Source organism: Natator depressus, chromosome 1, assembly GCF_965152275.1.
Source record: "Natator depressus isolate rNatDep1 chromosome 1, rNatDep2.hap1, whole genome shotgun sequence".
Classification (NCBI taxonomy): domain Eukaryota; kingdom Metazoa; phylum Chordata; order Testudines; family Cheloniidae; genus Natator; species Natator depressus.
Window position 1 is genome coordinate 288057660 of NC_134234.1, and position 19335 is coordinate 288076994.

A 19335-nucleotide genomic window follows, 5' to 3' on the forward strand; every position below is an offset into this window, starting at 1 on the left:
AGTGAAGGTTGAATTTAGCCTCTGAAATAAACAACTCTGCGAGCTATATCAGTATTGCACTGGCTCCCACATTTCAGCAACTTAGATCTGGCATGGCTAATTCATTAAGGGAAGGGGCAGATTCCGTGAAGGGTCAATCATCACTTAATTATGGTTCATGGGCCAGGATATAAAGGGCTGCATAATCCCCACAGTTAAGAGAGGGGATTGCACAGAGATGGGGGAGAATAAAGCCTTTGTAACTAAAACTAGTAGGTCATGCGCTTTATAGGTCGTGTAGGCCAAGCTTATGACACATGACAGGGACTCCATGCCTCCTTCCATTACTTCCCCAGCCCATCTTCCTTACTTTCCATTAGCCTCCTTCTTTCTTTCTGGGAGAAAAGTAATTCAGGGTGTTAAACTCTATTGGGAGACTGAGCAGAGATGAGATGGGGTATTGTTATGCTGGAAGGCATTAATGGGTGCCATCAACATGTTGTTTGATCTATAGACAATTGCAGAGATCCTTGAGGCTGTGGCTGTGTTAAACAGTTGGCAGGGGTTTAATATGTCCCCCATTTACCCTTTTCAATTTTCCAATCTGCCCCCAAATCAATGGGGTCTGGCAATTGATGCCTAAACGTTTCCTAGTAGCAGCCATGTTAATCTGTATCCGCAAAAAGAAAAGGAGTACTTGTGGCACCTTAGAGACTAACAAATTTATTTGAGCATGAGCTTCCATATGCTCAAATAAATTTGTTAGTCTCTAAGGTGCCACAAGTACTCCTTTTCTTTTTGTAGAACGTTTCCTGAAATTTTAGAATGACTCAATTATCATATTACATACAGAGAGATTGGAGGGAGGAGTGAGGCAATATCTTTTATTGGACCAACTTCTGTTGGTGAGAGAGACAAGCTTTTGAGTTCTGTGTAGCTTGAAAGCTTGTTTCTTTCACCAACAGAAGTTGCTCCAGTAAAAGACATTGCCTCACCCCCCTTGTCTCTCTAATAGCCTGGGACTGACATGGCTACAACAACACTGCACACATTACATACAGAGAGACACATAGAGAGATGCCGTTGAGCTGAGCATGAGGCCTTTGCTAGCTCAGGAAGTTAAATTTGTCCCTCTCTGGCCTTGTCTATACTATGAAATTAGGTCGAATTTATAGAAGTCGGTTTTGTAGAAAGTGTTTTTATACAGTCGATTGTGTGTGTCCCCACACAAATGCTCTAAGTGCATATAGTCAGTGGAGTGTGTCCACAGTACTGAGGCAACCATCGTCTTCTGGAGCGTTGCACTGTGGGTAGCTATCCCACAGTTCCTGCAGTCTCCGCCGCCCATTTGAATTCCGGGTAGAAATCCCAGTGCCTGATGGGGCTAAAACATTGTCGCGGGTGGTTCCGGGTACATATCGTCAGGCCTCCCTCCCTCCATGAAAGCAACGGCAAACAATCGTTTCGCGCCTTTTTTTCCTGGGTTACCCGTGCAGACGCCATACCACGGCAAGCATGGAGCCCACTCAGCTCATCGTCACTGTATGTCTCCTGGATGCTGGCAGACGTGCTACTGCATTGCTACACAGCAGCAGCTTATTGCCTTTTGGCAGCAGACAGTGCAGTATGACTGGTAGCCGTCGTCGACGTAGTCCAGGGTGCTCTTTTAACCGACCTCAATGAGGTCAGGGGTGCCTGGGCAAACATGGGAGTGACTCAGCCAGGTCATTTCCCTTTTAAGTTTCGTCTCATGGCGATTCAGTCCTACCGGCATTGCACTGTCTTTTAATCAGCAGCCAGGAGAAGATGATGGCCAGCAGTCATACTACACTGTCTTCTGCCGAGCACCCAGGAGATGACAATGGCTAGCGGTCGTACTGCACAGTCTGCTGCCAGCAACATGTATAAAGATAGATTAAGTGGATCAAAACAAGAAATAGGCCAGATTTGTTCTGTATTCATTTTCTCCTCCCTCCATGAAATCAACGGCCTGCTAAACCCAGTTTTGAGTTCTATCCTTGAGAGGGCCATTCTGTTTCTCGCAAAGCCACCCCCTTTGTTGATTTTAATTTCCTGTAAGCCAACCCTGTAAGCCATTTTGTCAGTCTTCCCTCCTTCTGTCAGAGCAATGGCAAACAATTGTTTCACGCCCTTTTCCCTGGATTGCCCGAGCAGGAGCAGACGCCAGAGCACAGCAAGCATGGAGCCTGTTCAGCTCACCGCAGCAGTTATGATCATTGTAAACACCTCGCGCATTATCGTGCAGTGTATGCAGAACCAGCACCTGAAAAACAAGGCAAGGAGGCGACGGCAGTGTGGTGATGAGGACATGAACACACTTTTCTCTAAAACCGCGTTCCCCCGCAATTTGGAGATCATGGTGTTAATGGGGCAGGCTCATGCCATGGAACGCCGATTCTGGGCCCAGGAAACAAGTACAGAGTGGGTGGGACCACATAGTGTTGCATGTCTGGGATGATTCCCAGTGGCTCTGAAACTTTCGCATGCGTAAGGGCACTTTCATGGAACTTTGTGACTTGCTTTCCCCTGCCCTGAAGTGCAAGAATACCAAGATGAGAGCAGCCCTCACAGTTGAGAAGCGAGTGGCAATAGCCCTATGGAAGCTTGCAACGCCAGACAGCTACCGGTCATTCGGTAATCAATTTGGAGTGGGCAAATCTACTGTGGGGGTTGCTGTGATGCAAGTAGCCAACACAATCATTGAGCTGCTGCTATCAAAGGTAGTGACTCTGGGAAATGTGCAGGTCATATTAGATGGCTTTGCTGCAATGGGATTCCCTAACTGTGGTGGGGTATAGACGGAATGCATATCCCTATCTTGGGACCGGACCACTAGGGCAGCCAGTACATAAATCGCAAGGGGTACTTTTCAGTGGTGCTGCAAGCACGGGTGGATCACAAGGGATGTTTCACCAACATCAACGTGGGATGGCTGGGAAAGGTTCATGATGCTCGCGTCTTCAGGAACTCTGGTCTGTTTAAATGGCTGCAGGAAGGGATTTACTTCCCAGACCAGAAAACAACTGTTGGGGATGTTGAAATGCCTATAGTTATCCTTGGGGACCCAACCTACCCCTTAATGCCCTGGCTCATGAAGCCGTACACAGGCACCCTGGACAGTAGAAAGGAACTGTTCATCTATAGGCTGAGCAAGTGCAGAATGGTGGTAGAGTGTATTTGGACGTTTAAAGGGTCGCTGGCACAGTTTACTGACTCGCTCAGACCTCAGTGAAACCAATATTCCCATTGTTATTGCTGCTTGCTGTGTGCTCCACAATCTCTGTGAGAATAAGGGGGAGACGTTTATGGCGGGGTGGGAGGTTGAGGCAAATTGCCTGGCCGCTGAATACGCGCAGCCAGACACCAGGGCGGTTAGAAGAGCACAGCAGGAAGTGCTGTGCATCAGAGATGCTTTGAAAACCAGTTTCATGACCGGCCAGGGTACTGTGTGACACTTCTGTTTGTTTCTCCTTGATGAAAACCTGCCCCCTTGGTTGCCATTAAATTCCCTTTAAGCCACCCACCCTCCCCACTTCAATCACAGCTTGGTTGCAAAGGAAATAAAGTCACTATCGTTTAAAAACCATGTATTCTTTATTAATTGATTATAAAAATAGGAAGATAACTCACAAGGTAGCCCGGGTGGGGTGTGGGAGAAGGATAGGTGGGAAGGAAAAGGCCACTTTAAAACTTCTTGAATGCCAGCCTTCTGTTGCTTGGGCTGTCCACTGGGGTGGAGTGGTTGGGTGCCCGGAGTCTCCCACCCTGCGTTCTTGGGCATCTGGGTAAGGAGGCTATGGAACTTGTGGAGGACAGAGGGCGGTTAAGCAGGGGCTGCAGCAGCAGTCAGTGATCCTGCTGCCGTTCCTGAACCTCCACCAGACACCGGAGCATGTCCGTTTGATCCCGCAGTAGCCCCAGCGTTGCCTCATACCTCCTCTGATCTTCCTGCCGCCACCTCTCCTCACGTTCATCGGCCACTGTCCTGTACTCTGCTATTGTGTCCCTCCACACAGCTCTGTCAATGCTGGATGACTGCATGAGCTCAGAGAACATGTCATTGTGTGTGCGTTTTTTTCCCCCGTCTTATCTGAGATCGCCTTTGGGATGGAGGAGGGAGGCTTGAAACTTTTGCAGCTGGTGGAGGAAAAAAAAGGAGCGAAGTATTTAAAAAGATACATTTTACAGAACAATGGCTATACTCTTTCACGGTGAACAACACTATTCACATTACATAGCACATGTGCTTTTGGTACAAGGTCGCATTTTGCATCTTATATTGAGTGCCTGCGGCTTTGGTGTTAGAGATCACACACGCAGTGTTGGGCAACAGAATTCGACTTGCAGGCGGCCATGGTAAGCCATAGTCTTTCGGCTTCTGCAACCTTCATTACAGCAGTTCCCTCCTTTCCCATACCAAGCAAAGCCTGTTGAGTTGGCCATTTAGTGCTGCAGTTTTCCTCCCATTCGGTCCAGGCTGGAGCTCTTTTTCAATTCTGGGACTGCATGGTCACCTGTGCTGATGAGCTCGCTGGCCAAACAGGAAATGAGATTCAAAAGTTCCCGGGGCTTTTCCTGTACACCTGGCCAGTGCATCCGAGTTCAGAGCGGTCACAGTGGTGCACTGTGGGATAGCTCCCGGAGGCCAATACCTTCGAATTGCGCCCACACTAACCCTAATTCGAAACGGCGATGTCTATCTCAGCGCTAATCCCCTCATTGGGGAGGAGTACAGAAATAGTTTTTAAGAGCCCTTTATGTCGAAAAAATGGCTTTGTTGTGTGGACGGGTGCAGGGTTAATTCGGATTTAACGCTGCTAAATCCGACATAAACTCATAGTGTAGACCAGGCTTTGTAGACAATACATAACCTACATAGCCCTGGTCTACACTAGGACTTTAGGTCGAATTTAGCAGCGTTAAGTCGATGTAAACCTGCACCCATCCACACGATGAAGCCCTTTATTTCGAATTAAAGGGCTCTTAAAATCGATTTCCTTACTCCACCCCTGACAAGTGGATTAGCGCTTAAATCGGCCTTGCCGGGTCGAATTTGGGGTACTGTGGACACAATTCAACGGTATTGGCCTCCGGGAGCTATCCCAGAGTGCTCCAGTGTGACAGCACTCTCAACTCAGATGCACGATTGTCTGCCGTTGCTCTGATGCAGGGAGGGGCGACTGACGACATGGCTTACAGGGTTGGCTTACAGGGAGTTAAAATCAACAAAGGGGGTGGCTTTACATCAAGGAGTATTTCAGGCAGGACTTCACGGAGGGTTCCAATAAGAAATGGTGCACCTAAGTTATTGTTCTTATTGGAACAAGCAGGTTGGTCTGGCCTCTGATTGATACATGGCTAGATTTACCTCACTGCACCTTCTCTGTGAGTGACTGCAGTGTGACCTAGAGGAATGAGTCCCCTAGACGGGGGGTGGGGGGAGGGGGGTTTGCAAATGAGTACAAAACAAATCTGGTCTATTTCTTGTTTTGATACATTCCATCTATCTTTTGCATCTTTGACTGGCAGCAGACGGTGCAGAAGGACTGCATGCCATCTACATCTCATGGCTGCTGGGCAGAAGATGGTACAATAGGACTGCTAGCCATCCTCATCTCTTGCCTGCCCGGCAGAAGATGGTACAAGAGGGCTGCTAGCAATCCGTATCACCTGCCTGCTCACCATAAGATGGTTCAATAGGACTGACTGTGGGACTAAAGAGAATGACCTGATCAAGTCACTCCAAATTTAGTCCCTGCGCCCATGTCTGCCCAGGCGCTCCTGATCAACCTCACAGAGGCGACCAGGAGCACCTTGGACATGACGATGACGGCTACCAGTCCTACTGTACCGTCTGCTGCCATAAGGCAAGGGGTTGCTGCTGCTGTGTAGCAATGCAGTACCGCGTCTGCCAGCACCCAGGAGACATACGGTGACAGTGAGCTGAGCGGGCTCCATTTTTGCCGTGCTATGGCGTCTGCACAGGTAACTCAAGAAAAAAGGCGCAAAACGATTGTCTGCCCTTTCTTTCACGGAGGGAGGGAGGGAACAGGGGCCTGATGATATGTACCCAGAACCACCCGCGACAATGTTTTAGCTCCATCAGGCATTGGGATCTCAACCCAGAATTCCAATGGGCAGCGGAGACTGCGGGAACTGTGGGATAGCTACCCACAGTGCAACACTCCGGAAGTTGACGCTTGCCTCGGTACTGTGGAAGCACTCCGCCGAGTTAATGCACTTAATGCACTTAGAGCATTTTCTGTGGGGACACACACACTCGAATATATAAAACCGATTTCTAAAAAAACGACTTCTATAAATTCGACCTAATTTCGTAGTGTAGACATACCCTGAGAAAATTTGCTCTCCACCAGGCTATGTCTACTTTTGCTCTTTTTTTCTCTCCCTCTTCTCTGTCTTCATTGTCTCCTCTGTTGTTCGTTCTGCATTTCCTTCTCTGTTTCAACTCCCAGTTCTCATGCCTCCAGGGCTTCACTCCCACTCCCTTTCTTGTTTGACCTACTAAAATGATCAGCAATGGAATAATTAATGTTGACATTAAAGTATCATCACAAGACAGACTGTTCACCTCTCTGACATTGTTTTGATTGCCTGCAGACTCAGGCAGTCATAACAACAGCTGTATACTGTTCACATTTGGAAGGTGGTTCTGCAGCCACAAGAACTAGAATCTTAATTTTTAAAAATATGAATGCTGAGATTCTGCACCATCTGACTATATCATGGGGGTTACATACTTATATTCAGATCTCCCCATGGGCTGTATGTTTGCCAAACCTGCCTTATACGTTACTCCCATTGAAATTTAAATGGTATTGACATCATTAACAAAACTCAGCTCATCTGCCTACAAGCCATAACAAGATGATCTTTTCAACATCAGTGAATCTGCTTCAGTGGTTTTAGGAAGAATATTCAAATTATAAAATTAACTCAGAAATCCACATTTTTCATTCACTAGCATGGAGTGCACTCTCCCCTAAGTCCATACTAACTCACTTTTACCCTGTGGGTGACTTGTATTTCATCCTCCTCACGCTTCCAAAATAAAGCCCAGCATTCAGGGTGGTTGCTGGCAATGTCTCACATTTTGGGGAAAATAGCTGTTCATGTTTTGTGGGACTGCTGTAACCTAGAGAGCTGTAACCTTCTGCTCATGGTACATAGAGCAACCCAGCAAAAATCTAAAAATAAGTTTGCTATACCCAGGCCACAGCAATGCCAGGGACAACATGTAGTGGGAGATGGTTACAATATTTTTTCTCTGCCTTGAATAGATGACAGAGATTTTTGAAGATGGGGAGGGAAATCCAAATAGTTTTCAAGATTTCTGGTGTGAAAAAACCTGTGGCTCCAATAAAATTTCTCAGAACCCTGAAAAGGATCACACCGTTGAAGCGAATTAGCTGATTTTATTCAAAAGGATCTTTCCAAATTCTTTTTTGGAAGCAGTCCCTCCCCCCCATTTTATTAGAGTATGTCTACACAGCAAAGAAAAACCCACAGCTGGCACGGGTGTCTAGTTGTTGTGTAGACATCCAGTTAGACGATTAATTCAGTTTGCCAAAGTTTGACCCCTGTGATCTGGCATGTTTCAGGTTTTGGTCATTTTGTGCTACATGAGGAAGGTTTTTCAAAAGTTGGGCAGAAACAGTTCTTAACCGAGATAACTGCTTTTCACTATTGTAGGGGGAAAAATACAGGTCAAACTGATGACCAGCCAAAATTCTACATAATACCGCTTTGTGTACTAAAATGTTCATACAGCTTGAGTGTTGACTTAATTTGTCCTTCAGAAATATGCACTCTTTGTTAATGTGTTTGTGGTGTACTAATGTTCCCACAAAGGCTTCTTAAGTAGAGATAATTGTCCCTTTTCATTAGTCCACAATCCTAACTTTGAATACTTTCATTTTATGTCAAATAGCTTTTCAGCTCTGCATCATCACTGTAATCAGTACTTATTGTTTTGTTGAACAAGTTGTTGCTGGTTTTCATTTGTCAGCTTTCTGGCTTGCTGATTCACTGTAGCCTCTAGGCTCCAGTCGGAAATCATTAACACTCTCCTGAAGGGATTGCTGTTTAAATGTAACAATTTACCTTTTTTATGTTCTGTTCTCACTCTTTTTTGTTGTTGTTTTTTTAAACTGTGCGTGCAACTGGAAACAGCATTGTTTCAGGACACTGTTCACTTCTTAGATCTCTTTTTAAGACCGAAAGCATGGGCGGGCAGGCGCGGCTTCCCCTTGGGGAGGCTACCTCCCCTTTCCGCCTCTTCCGCCCCCCCCCCCCCATCCCCGCTCGCCGTGTGTGTCCATCCTCTGCTCCCCACTCCCCCCGGCTCGGTCCCCTGGCCGCCCCTCTCTGCGTCCCTCCTCTCCCCCACCCCCGCTTCCCCCAAGCCGAGCACTCCCCCTGCCTGTCGTGGAACTTGAACAAGAAAAACAAAAACGGCGGGGTGGGGGGCATTGGCTGCTCCCAGGTCCCCCTAATTGCTACCGGCTTGCTGCTTACCTGGGTGGAGCGCTGGAGAGCAGCAGCCGGGCAGCGGCGGCGGCAGAACGCTGAGCTTTTATAGGCGCCCTGCAGGTTCCCCGGGCTGGCTGAAGAGGTGATATCTGCTACTCAGCTTCCTGGGTTCATCAGTAAGCTCCCTGGGGAGTGGAAAGGACCGGGGATCCTGAGTAGCAGATACTGCCTCCTCAGCCGCCTGGGAACCTGCATGGCACATAATGAATAAGAACAGGAGGACTTGTGGCACCTTAGAGACTAACCAATTTATTTGAGCGTAAGCTTCCGTGGGCTACAGCTCACTTCATCAGACGCATAGAATGGAACATATAGTAAGATATATATATATACACACATACAGATAAGTTGGACGTTACCATACAAACTGTGAGAGGCTAATTAGTTAAAATGAGCTATTATCAACAGGAGGAAAAACCTTTTCTGTTCTTTTTGAGGATACAGACTAACACTGCTGCTACTCTGAAACCTGTCATAATAAATAAACAAAAACTTCTGACGGAAATCCACTGCCAGGAGGGAGGGGAAGAAGTGGGGCCATCACAGACCAGGCGTCTGGCAGTGGGTTGGCGGTGGCGCCGGGGGAGGCTTAGCCTATTATACCTGCCGTCCATGCCAAAAACTGTACACGTATGTATTTCTTCTTCCCTCAGTTTGGATTGAAAATAATTGCCAGTGTGTTGTTTTAAACAGTTTCTGGTACTGACTCGTGTACTGGAGCTGATGTTCCCAGTCAGGCCACTTTCTTTTCAGATGTAGGGATAGGATACAGAGGGACCTAGACAAATTAGAGGATTGGGCCAAAAGAAATCTAATGAGGTTCAACAAGGACAAGTGCAGAGTCCTGCACTTAGGACGGAAGAATCCCATGCACCGCTACAGACTAGGGACCGAGTGTCTAGGCAGCAGTTCTGCAGAAAAGGACCTACGGGTTACAGTGGACGAGAAGCTGGATATGAGTCAACAGTGTGCCCTTGTTGCCAAGAAGGCTAATGGCATTTTGGGCTGTATAAGTAGAAGCATTGCCAGCAGATCAAGGGACGTGATCATTCACCTCTATTCAGCATTGTATTCACCTAAACATAGGCTTAAATGCCTTGCTATATTGGGGCCTGTGTTTTCTGGTAGCAAAAGGAAAGGGTCTGTAGGTCTGTTCCCTGTCCATGCTGCTTTCGTGCTGGCTTATTGGGTGGCATTTTAGAAGAGAAAACGCATAACAGAAAGTGTTAACATAAACGTGAAGTGTGTAAAATATATTTAGCCAATATACTAAATATACTTTTACATGATATTAAGATTTGCTTCCTGGGATGGGACACAGAAGGAAAAGGAATTGTGATGGGTCAGAGTGGCCCCATGCCAGCAGAGATGGAGTTAAGGAGAGCCCATGGACTCAGCTAGCCTGTCCTGCTATACCTGAAGCCAATGCCAAGACTGGAGAATAAAAGGAGAGAGCAGTCCCACACAACAAGAAACAGCAATTGTCCCCAAATTGTGAGAGCAATCACCCTGAATGCTGGGATTCATACCTGAAGTGTGATGAGGGATGAGGGTGAAATACAAGTCACCCACAGGGTAAAAGCGAGTAGTGTGGATTTACAGGAGGGTGCACTCAGTACTAGTCAATGAGACAATTTGGTTTTCCGAGTTCAGGGCTGGCTGGCCAGAAAGGAGGATGGAATTCTGCTTCTCTGCCTGAGGAGGCCTTCACTTGCACAGTTGCAAAGAGACAGGCCTCTGAGCCAGAGCAGCCACTGGGGAGGAACAGTGACACCTCAAGGAATGAGCAAGACATGAATCAGAGACTGTTTGGGAACCAAGCCTGAAGGACAGGGTGTGAATGCCCACTGAAGACGGGGGATGGTCTGGTATTGTTACGTTTGCTTTTTGTTGTAGAACGTTTCTGGGCTGAGTCCCTGCACCCCCAGAAGGGGATAAAACCAAAGGGACAATTAGCTGATGGGCAAAAGCCTGCCTCACTGAACACTAGAGAGAGAGACTTCTTCCCCTATCAGGGTGACCTGCGTCCACGTCAGGGTTCCTGGAAGGTCCATAAGGGGGTGCTGCTCCAGCTATGCCACTACAGGGACATTGTAAAGATTTCTGGCCGTGCAAAAAAACAAGCAACAGTGATCACTCCTTCAACTGCATGCAGGTGGCCTCAGGAATAGAATAGAGCTAACTGAATAATTACGCAATAATTTGTATTTTATTTGACAGACTTTGTGAAATTCATACGCCCTTGCACATTATGAACCCTGCTGTATAATCCTGGAGAATAATGGAAATAATTTGAGTATATTCAAAAATATTCAATTTTGTAATATTTTAAATATTATTTAAACAGCTCTACTCATGATCTGATGCCCCAAAAACACAAGTCTCCTACAGTTGCGCTAAAGGGAAGGCCTCAATATTTTTACCCTATTTTCAGGACAGGCATGAGAAGAACAGAAACATTTTACCCAGAAGAGGGCAGTAATGCCCAGGTACTGTACACAAACCATTCAGACAATATGTTACAACTTCCTCTGATGGCTCAGTTCTTTTCTGTGAGCCACCAAGAAGGGTTGTATGGATTGCTTGTGGTTCATAGGCCATCAGAAAGCGCTGTTTACTTAGCTAGGAAAAGGGAAGCAAATCTCCTAAAATATAGTAAATAAACACAGATTTAATGCTGCCTTTATTTATAATATGAAGAGTAATATTTTGTATTTTTTCCATTATTATTTTACAGTTTCACACTTGTGGACGTTTTAAACAACATAGTATTTTCCTTTAGCTGTTGTGAATTTTTGTGCTGGTCTTTGCTTGAAAGTGTGTTTATATCGATTTCCTATTTTATTCACCTGCAGAAGATATGGGATCTGTGTTTTATTAGTCATATTTGTGTTTTTCACATTGCCTATATTTGTTTTTTTACTTTATTAGTAATAGTATTTATTTGTATTGTAGTGATGCATAGGAGCTCCAGCCATGGACTACTGTGTTAGGTTCTGTACAAACAGTACAAAAGAAAGTCCCAAAGAGCTTACATCCTATACTTAGGTTCTATTTAATACTTGGAAATAAGTAGCTATCCGTCAACTAGTGCATGTGCTTCCTAAACCTGCCCACTCCCCAAAATGAATTCTTCTGAAACTAGTTTGAGCACACGCTTATGTTAGAGATTGAATAAGTGGAATGACATATAATACAGACTTGCCCTACACCCATACTATAGCCCAAGAACAAGATGGAGCTCTTTCTATTTAAGACATTGAAAAGTTTTTGATTTTTGCTACAGCAGCATTTTATTTTAAATAGATTCTAAGATATAGAATACTTAAGGCTAGTTAAAACTGTCTGAAAATATAGGCACACTGTGTACCTCATATATCAGTACCCGATGTACACGGGACACTTTCAGGTTAGATTTCTAATTTTACACTGTAACTTATTCACATACTCTGATGAAATTTAAACAAAATTTAAGGGCTGGATTCTGAGTTTGCGTAAGTCACCAGGGCTCCACTTACGCCAGCAAAGAATCTGGCCTTGAAAGTACAGAACAGAATAAAATAATATTTGGGCAAGTGCCATACTAGCTGAGGATAGCTCTTTAAGCAAAAAAGTTGCATTACACAATATTGCTGACTAATTTGCAACACTGAAATAACCTTCATGTAAAATGGGACATCATGAATATTTCAAGAGAACATGAGGACTTTTAGAACTGTAAAAAGTCATCATGGTTTTCCCCACTTTATTTTCATCTCCTGCATTTTTTTTTGCACAGTTCTTTCTTTTGGTTCGAAATCCCTTCTTGTTTCCTCTTGGACTCAGTAATGTTTCTTGCTTCAGTCACCTTCACAATAGTCTTTACAAATCTTTGTAGTAACTTAAGCCAAATTCTCCTTTGGGTTACCAACTGCTGAGATTAGCTGAGGCATTTTCTTACCAACAATGTCCAGATCTCAGTGGATGGGGACTAGCTGAATGGCTTTGCTCTGAGTGTAGAGGATCCACTACTCTGGATTTGCTTCCACTATTGGTGCAACAAAGCTTGAGTTTAACCTTCAGGACACTCAGCTTTGAGGGTAGATGCCTAAGTAGAGTGCACTGCTACTTATGGCGGTGTGTATGTGTGTGTGTTTTCAACTAGTCACTTTTGTAATAATGGTAAAATAAAACAAAAATAAGCTTGTTTTGCCTTTGACCAAAAACTACAATGGTTGTGTTTTAAACAATAAATAAGTATATTCAATAAATAAAAAAACATAGTAGCTGGATCATACTTTGTGATTAACATAATATGTTAATCAGGACACTTTGATACAAGAGAAACAAGGTGGTAAGGTAATATCTTCTACTGGACCAACTTCAGTTGGTGGAAGGGACAAGATTTTGAGCTTCAAAAGCTTGTCCCTTTCATCAACAGAAGTTGGTCCAATAAAAGGTATATCCTCTCTCACCTTGTCTTTCTCAGATCCTGGGATCAGCAGGGCTACAACATGGCAAAGAACTTTGATTCAACTCGGTTCTAACTAAGGACACTGCAGGAATATTATTGTTTTAAATTGTTGGAAAAACTGTTTTTCCCCTTCAAATTCTTGAATAAGAGATAAAGCAGTTAGTGTTGTATACTGTGTTAAAATGATAACCCAAGGTCTAATGATACTAAGAATTCATTAAGCTGTCAGTAGTAGGAAAGTGGACTACTTTTATATTAAAAGAAACTGTGGCATACTGAATCTTAGATATAACCAACCCTCTTTCTTTACAGATATCACCTAGAGCTATACGCCGGTATTGGTTAGCATTAGGCTTTAAGTGACCTGCAAGTACTCTGAGGGAGGGGATAAGGAGAAATCCAGCAATTTCCGAATGATGTGCTGAATGCCCCAAATAGTTAGGGAAGGAAAGATCTTTGTCATATAACTGAGTGGGGAAAAACAACCTGATCTCCCCTCTTTTCCTGGTTTTGCAGTTAAAATTATTAAGGATAGCAAAAACTGCAGAGGGATGCTATTTTAGGGGGAAAGAAACCCTATATTTGCTTGATTGCTTGTAGACAGACCAGCGCCAGCTGTGTCCATGATTAATGTTGTGTCACTAGCATAGTGCTTGCTGAGGTGTCTCAGGAGGCAGGAGCCAGTGAGCATGTGCCTGAAGAGGAATGGCTGTGGACTGACTGCCCCTCTTTCCCAGAGTATTTGGGGTCTTCGGCACATCATTATAAAGAGGCTGGCAATTTTTCAAAGTGTTTGCAGGTCACCATTGTGTGTTTTACTATTCTCAGGCATTTGACAAAATGGATCCAAATAATCCCTCTTTTTACTAATCAGATTGATTTATGAGCCTCAAATAGTTTCATGTAAGTATTTGCTGCTTCCTGGTGGACTCATAATTAACATTTGTTTGTACTTTTTGAATGCTTTCTTTGCTGTTCCCGGGAAAAATACATTATATATTTTCCCTATTGTATGTGGACTGTATACTGTATTCCCACTGTGAGTTTAGCTAGCAGAGTATTATAGCAATAATATCAACAGCTTTGATTTATAATCCTCCAGCAATACTATCTAGCTTGTTTTCTTTTTTCACTACAACAGGATATTTGGCTAAAGGCTTTAAAGGATTTTTCTGTAATAACTTCCAATCTCTTTTTACGCTGCTCAATATTTCTATTTAGCTGATATTCTATCATTTGGCTCTTTGTTCCTGGACTTGTAAGTGTACATTCATCTGCACTTGTTTTTGGCAAGATCAGGTTCTTAAATGATCTAAATCTTTTCCCCTTGGATTCTAGGTTTCCATATTATATGCTGTGTTTCTAAGATAGTATCACCCATAGTTTTTGAAAATTTTCTCTTTAATAAAACCCCGGAATTTTAAAAAATCTAACACGGATCTTGCAGCGTCTTGTTGTTAGTGTTTTCTTGATTAAAAGGGTGATGACACTGTTAAGCTGTCCAAAAATTGAGTAATCTTAAAATTGGTATAGACTGGACAAGAATAAGTTCTGCATCTGTCTCATTTTGTTTGCGAAAACATCCACCATTTTACAAGGAATTTGTCCAACCTTTCCTGTGCCCCAAGGAGCATACACTCTTCTTGTATGTGTTAGGAGCAAAATACAGCTGAACCTCTTGTAGTCCCTTAGGGCCCAATTCAGCAAAGCACTTAAGTGTGTTCTTAAGTCTATCCCTTCTGAGTAAAGTACTTAAGCATGTGTTTAGGGCCTGTTGAATTCAATGGGACTTAATGCACTTGGTTAAAGCTGAGCATGTGCTTAAGTACTTTCCTGAACTGGGACTCTAAAGCCCGTTAAGTCAGTGGAAAGACGCCTGTGCAGTCTGAGTGTAAAACCCTTCCATTAATTTTGTAGTGCTTTTGTACTTGCTTTGTGCAGAGGCAAATGACTACCCAAAGTGGAAAGCAGCAGGGGGAGCAGGTGTGTTGTTTTATTGCTGCAAATCTTGTTGTTAGGATGAAAGAAGCCATGTTAATTTCTAGCTACTTAGAAACACGAATGGTTAAAAAAGTTGGGTAAATGGAACATGCAAACCGAAGGCAAGAAACGTTATCTTCAATGTCTAAGAAGGTGCCTGAAACACTTGAGAACAAAGATGTATATAAACTCTAAAAGGACTCCCGCTTAAAAATGTTTCCATCTGAATTCTTTTAAATGCCTTCTGATTTCTGCCCTTTAGTCTATTTCCAGTTCAGTGGCTGTCCTACTAGTGCAGTACCTGGTAGCTTACACCTTACACACATCCTTTTATGGAACTTTTATCATCTGAGATTTTTTTTTCACTGCCTCCTCTTTTGCCTGTCATGACAATGATCTATTTTAACCATCCTGCCAAGTCAATGAGGCATAATCATAGAATCGTAGGACTGGAAGGGACCTTGAGAGGTCATCTAGTCCAGTCCCTAGTACGCATGGAAGGATTAAGTATTATCCAGACCATCCCTGACAGGTGTTTGTCTAACCTGCTCTTAAAAATCTCCAGTGATCGATACCATGCTGGATACTTGGCCTTCCAGGGGGCAAAAACATGCATAATGAGATCTGGAGGGGTGGTAATAAGCCTCTGATTGAAATTGGCCTCCATAAATTATTCCTTAGGGGATGGGGAGGTGTTCGCTTAGGGAGGCGTGTCCTCAAACATGATGTCACATTCCAGTGTGGCCAGATGTGCAGCATCCTTGTGACACTGATTCAGGCGCCTTCCCCATGACCTGCTTCCTTGGGCTTATTCCATTGGAGCCACATTACCAGGCCCTCTCCTTGATTACAGCAGCTGTCAGGACAACTTGGCGGTGGTGGGTGAAGAGGGAGGCTGGATTATCTTTGCATAATTTCTACCAGGCCAGAAGGGGGATTATGTGCAATCTGCCTGTTTTGCCCATTCCTTCACTGTCCAGTTCAGTCTTCACCCCTTCTCCAGTGTGGCCCTTGGATAACATAGAAAGGTCTGTACAAAGTGGGAGATCTTGCTCTTGACTGGTGCTGTGAGCTGGCTAGATCAGCTCATGCTTTGCTTTCAAATGGATCTGTCCAATTAACTTAAATCTACTGAGTCTGAATGTCCTTTGCCATAAAGATCCACTCCTTCCCCAAGAGAATTTGAGGAGATTTGCCTTCATCATGACAGGGGGTGTATTTTTAAAATGAACACAATGGCTCTCAGCAACTGGGTCATGTTTCTTATTGAGAATTAAAATGCTAGTAGGATTAACTGTGCCCCTGCTCATTGCTGCCACACTTTGTGCACTGGCACAGTCATGGTGCTTTGAAGAACGGTCTTTTCACGAGCACGTTGTCCTTTGAATGGAGATGTGTACACATTGTGTATACAATGCAGCTCTGTATGCCTGTTTTGTCCAACCTTTTCAAGTACTTCACAGTTGGGTGAGAAAATAGTAATGTTCTCTCTCCCCAGGCTCATGCTCCTCATTTCCCATTGGATGCCATAATGCTCTGAGTCCATGTGTGACCATGAAAAATGTGATAGCTCTGTCACTCCCCTTTGCTGCACCCCATGTACCTGCTCTGCAATTTCTGCTCCCATGGAGCTGCCTGCAAAATAGCAGCTGGTTCTGGCCCCACGCTGAGTGCAGCAGGTAAATGATGTGCTCAGCTTTGCATAAACTATCAGTGGCCTTCAGGACCCCTGGAGAAGTCAGCTTGATAGGGAAATCCCAGGGAATGGAAAACCAATTTATTTTATGGAGCACCAAGCAGCAGAAAGTTTCAGAGCTAGTGAGGAAGTGAAGAACTGTAGGGGGAGAGCAAATGAACCCTTCTCTTGTAGTCATGTTGCAAATAAATTTTTATAGAGGTGAGATTTATTCTAGAATCAAGCTGTACAAATCAAGGGAGGGAAGATGAACTGAATAGCCTGTCTTAAAAAAAAAAAAAAGTCTAGCAGTTCTTAGAGCTTCACGCTCTCAGGGGCTTTTTACCTTTAAGGGCTTTTTTGTCTTTTCATACTGTTCTTTCACTGTTAGCCCCTTTCATGCTGTTTTTTGTCTGACTGATGCTCTGCATCCTTTTTATAAGGCGGGGGGGGGGGGAGAAGAGGGAGGCAAATGTTTGGCAAAAAAGGCCTTTGCTCGTTAATCTCAGAAATGCATGGGTCAGTTAGCCAAGGAAGTCACCTGTCCCAAAATATTCATTGTCTTTATGAAGGATCTGTCCTGGCTTGGGGATGTCTGTCTGATCCTGAAATCAGCTGGAGAAAAGACCCCCCGGTCTGGTCCTGGCTGGCAGATGTCTGGTGTACCTCCCAAGCATGCACTCATACATATCTTCTGACAGCCTTGCCAAGAGGCCTATGTCAGTCCAGTTGGGCAGGGTCTGGGACTCCCTGGAGAGTGAGGCAGGGCAGAATGTATAGCGTGGCATGTTATGGCTGTCAAACAGCAATTGGACAAATCATTCCGAATAATTATTGTCCGCACTGCAGCTGACACACCTAGCAGCCTCCATGGCCCAGCAATTGTAGAGGCTATTTCTTATTGAGTCCATTCCTTAGTTGCCAGTGAGCAGGGGAAGATTGAAAAGGAAATAGAGCAAAAGCAAGATGAATAATAAGGCATCTAAAAGTAATCCTTGTGGAATGCTACCCACTACTAGAAGTGTGGGTTAAGAATTTCTTCTAACAGTTTGAGTTGACTGTGTGTAGATTCTTGCAAACAATTATATATTACATTTTATTAAATAAATGGATGGTAAATGCCTCTGTCAACCAACCATTCCCATGTTTTCAGTAATACTGAGTCTGGTTAGTTACTTTTAATAAATCAGAAATTGTTGAATATTTTAACCCTAATACAGGATTGTGGAACATGGAAGCAACTGCTCAATACCTGTTGAAGTTATCCAGTATTTCCTTTTTCTGTGTGTTTCTTTCTGACTTTCTGCAGAACATAGCTTTAGCTCACTTCCAAAAGGTAGTATCTTAGATAAATGAACAGTTTAGTATGAAAGATAAAGAAGCCAAAATAAAAATAGAAACACATAGCATTGTAAGGAGGAAAAAAAAATTCCATTGGGGACTGCTTTATTTCTTTACTAAAAGACTTGTTTTAAAAAAGAATTCAGTTTAATTAAGTACAATGGGGAAAATAAACTTCAAGTTAAAATCAGCAATCTGTGAAATAATTACAAAGAGAAAATTAAGAGGCAACATCCTGAACTATTAAAGTCTAAAAGAAGAACGATTAGGAAAATTGGCACTACAATGATCTTTTAGATTAGCAATTGACTCGTAAACTGAATGATCAGGCTTAATCATGAGTTGAGAAGAAAAAGCTGCTTCTGATTTAACTTGTTTTCCAAACATTTCTAGAAGTACCCACAGTAGATTGCTGTGGCAGATCCTCAACTGGTATGAATCAGTATGGCTCCATTTGAAGTCAAGGAAGCTACACCCACTTACATGAGCTGAGCATCTTGCCCTAAATGCTTAGTATAACTAAAAAGACTTAACATTTCTTGTTGTAATGGACATTGATTTTTAACAATTTTTATAATAATCAAAATCTTCATTCCTGGCACTGAAGACTAATTTGTACAAACAAACAGAATACCTGTTTTTCTCCAAAAAAAAATACCGCTAGCACTAATCCTATTAACAAAAGTAAAGTCATTACAATGTTAAAAGTTCATTTTGCTTGCTTCCATGCCTGACCAGGAGCAGCACTGATGTCAGTAGCAATATGCACAACCCCAGCAACAGTGCTAATTAGTTAAATTGCAACAGAGCCAAGAGCGGGTGCACATAGCTTGACTTCAGTATATCTATCTGGAACTCTGATCTTGCCACATAAAGAGGAACTGGTTTTCAAATATTTTGTTTTAAAGAATGTTAAGTTTTTACATCAACACATATACTGTTTTAATAGTTTGAACTCTTAGGGTATGTCTACACTGCAATTAAAAACCCACAGTTGGCCTGTGCCATCTAACTCAGGCTCATGGGGCTCAGGCTAAGGGGCTTGTGATGGTCCTTGCTTGTGGGGAGCATAGTGGCCAGGGCTTAGGCACTTCAACCTGCAGAGGGGGTTTTGGTCAGGGAGCCCAGCCCTTCCACTCCACTGGTTCCAGCCCAAGGCCATGTGACTGCCAGGTGCGCCACAAGGCTGCCCTCCCTGAGACACTTCCTACCACCCCTCAGTTGTCCACAATTGGCAATCTGTGCAGGAAAGTATAAAGGGGCGGCAGGGTCACTGACTGCATGGTATCTCTTTCCCGCTTGGAGCAGTGGCTGCCTCCTCTTGTGCCTTGGC

At 43.9% G+C, this 19335-nt stretch overlaps 1 protein-coding gene and 1 long non-coding RNA gene across 7 annotated transcripts in view; one reads left to right on the top strand and one right to left on the bottom strand.

The window, feature by feature from the left end:
* TAFA2 (TAFA chemokine like family member 2) overlaps positions 1–19335 on the top strand; it is a 287084-nt gene that overhangs the window by 46854 nt on the left and 220895 nt on the right. The window lies entirely within an intron of this gene.
* LOC141986817 (uncharacterized) lies at positions 3953–8730 on the bottom strand. Its single transcript, XR_012639369.1, has 3 exons — positions 8539–8730; positions 6353–6525; positions 3953–4137 (listed from the first exon to the last, which is right to left on the bottom strand). It is a non-coding gene; the product is annotated as an uncharacterized LOC141986817 (long non-coding RNA).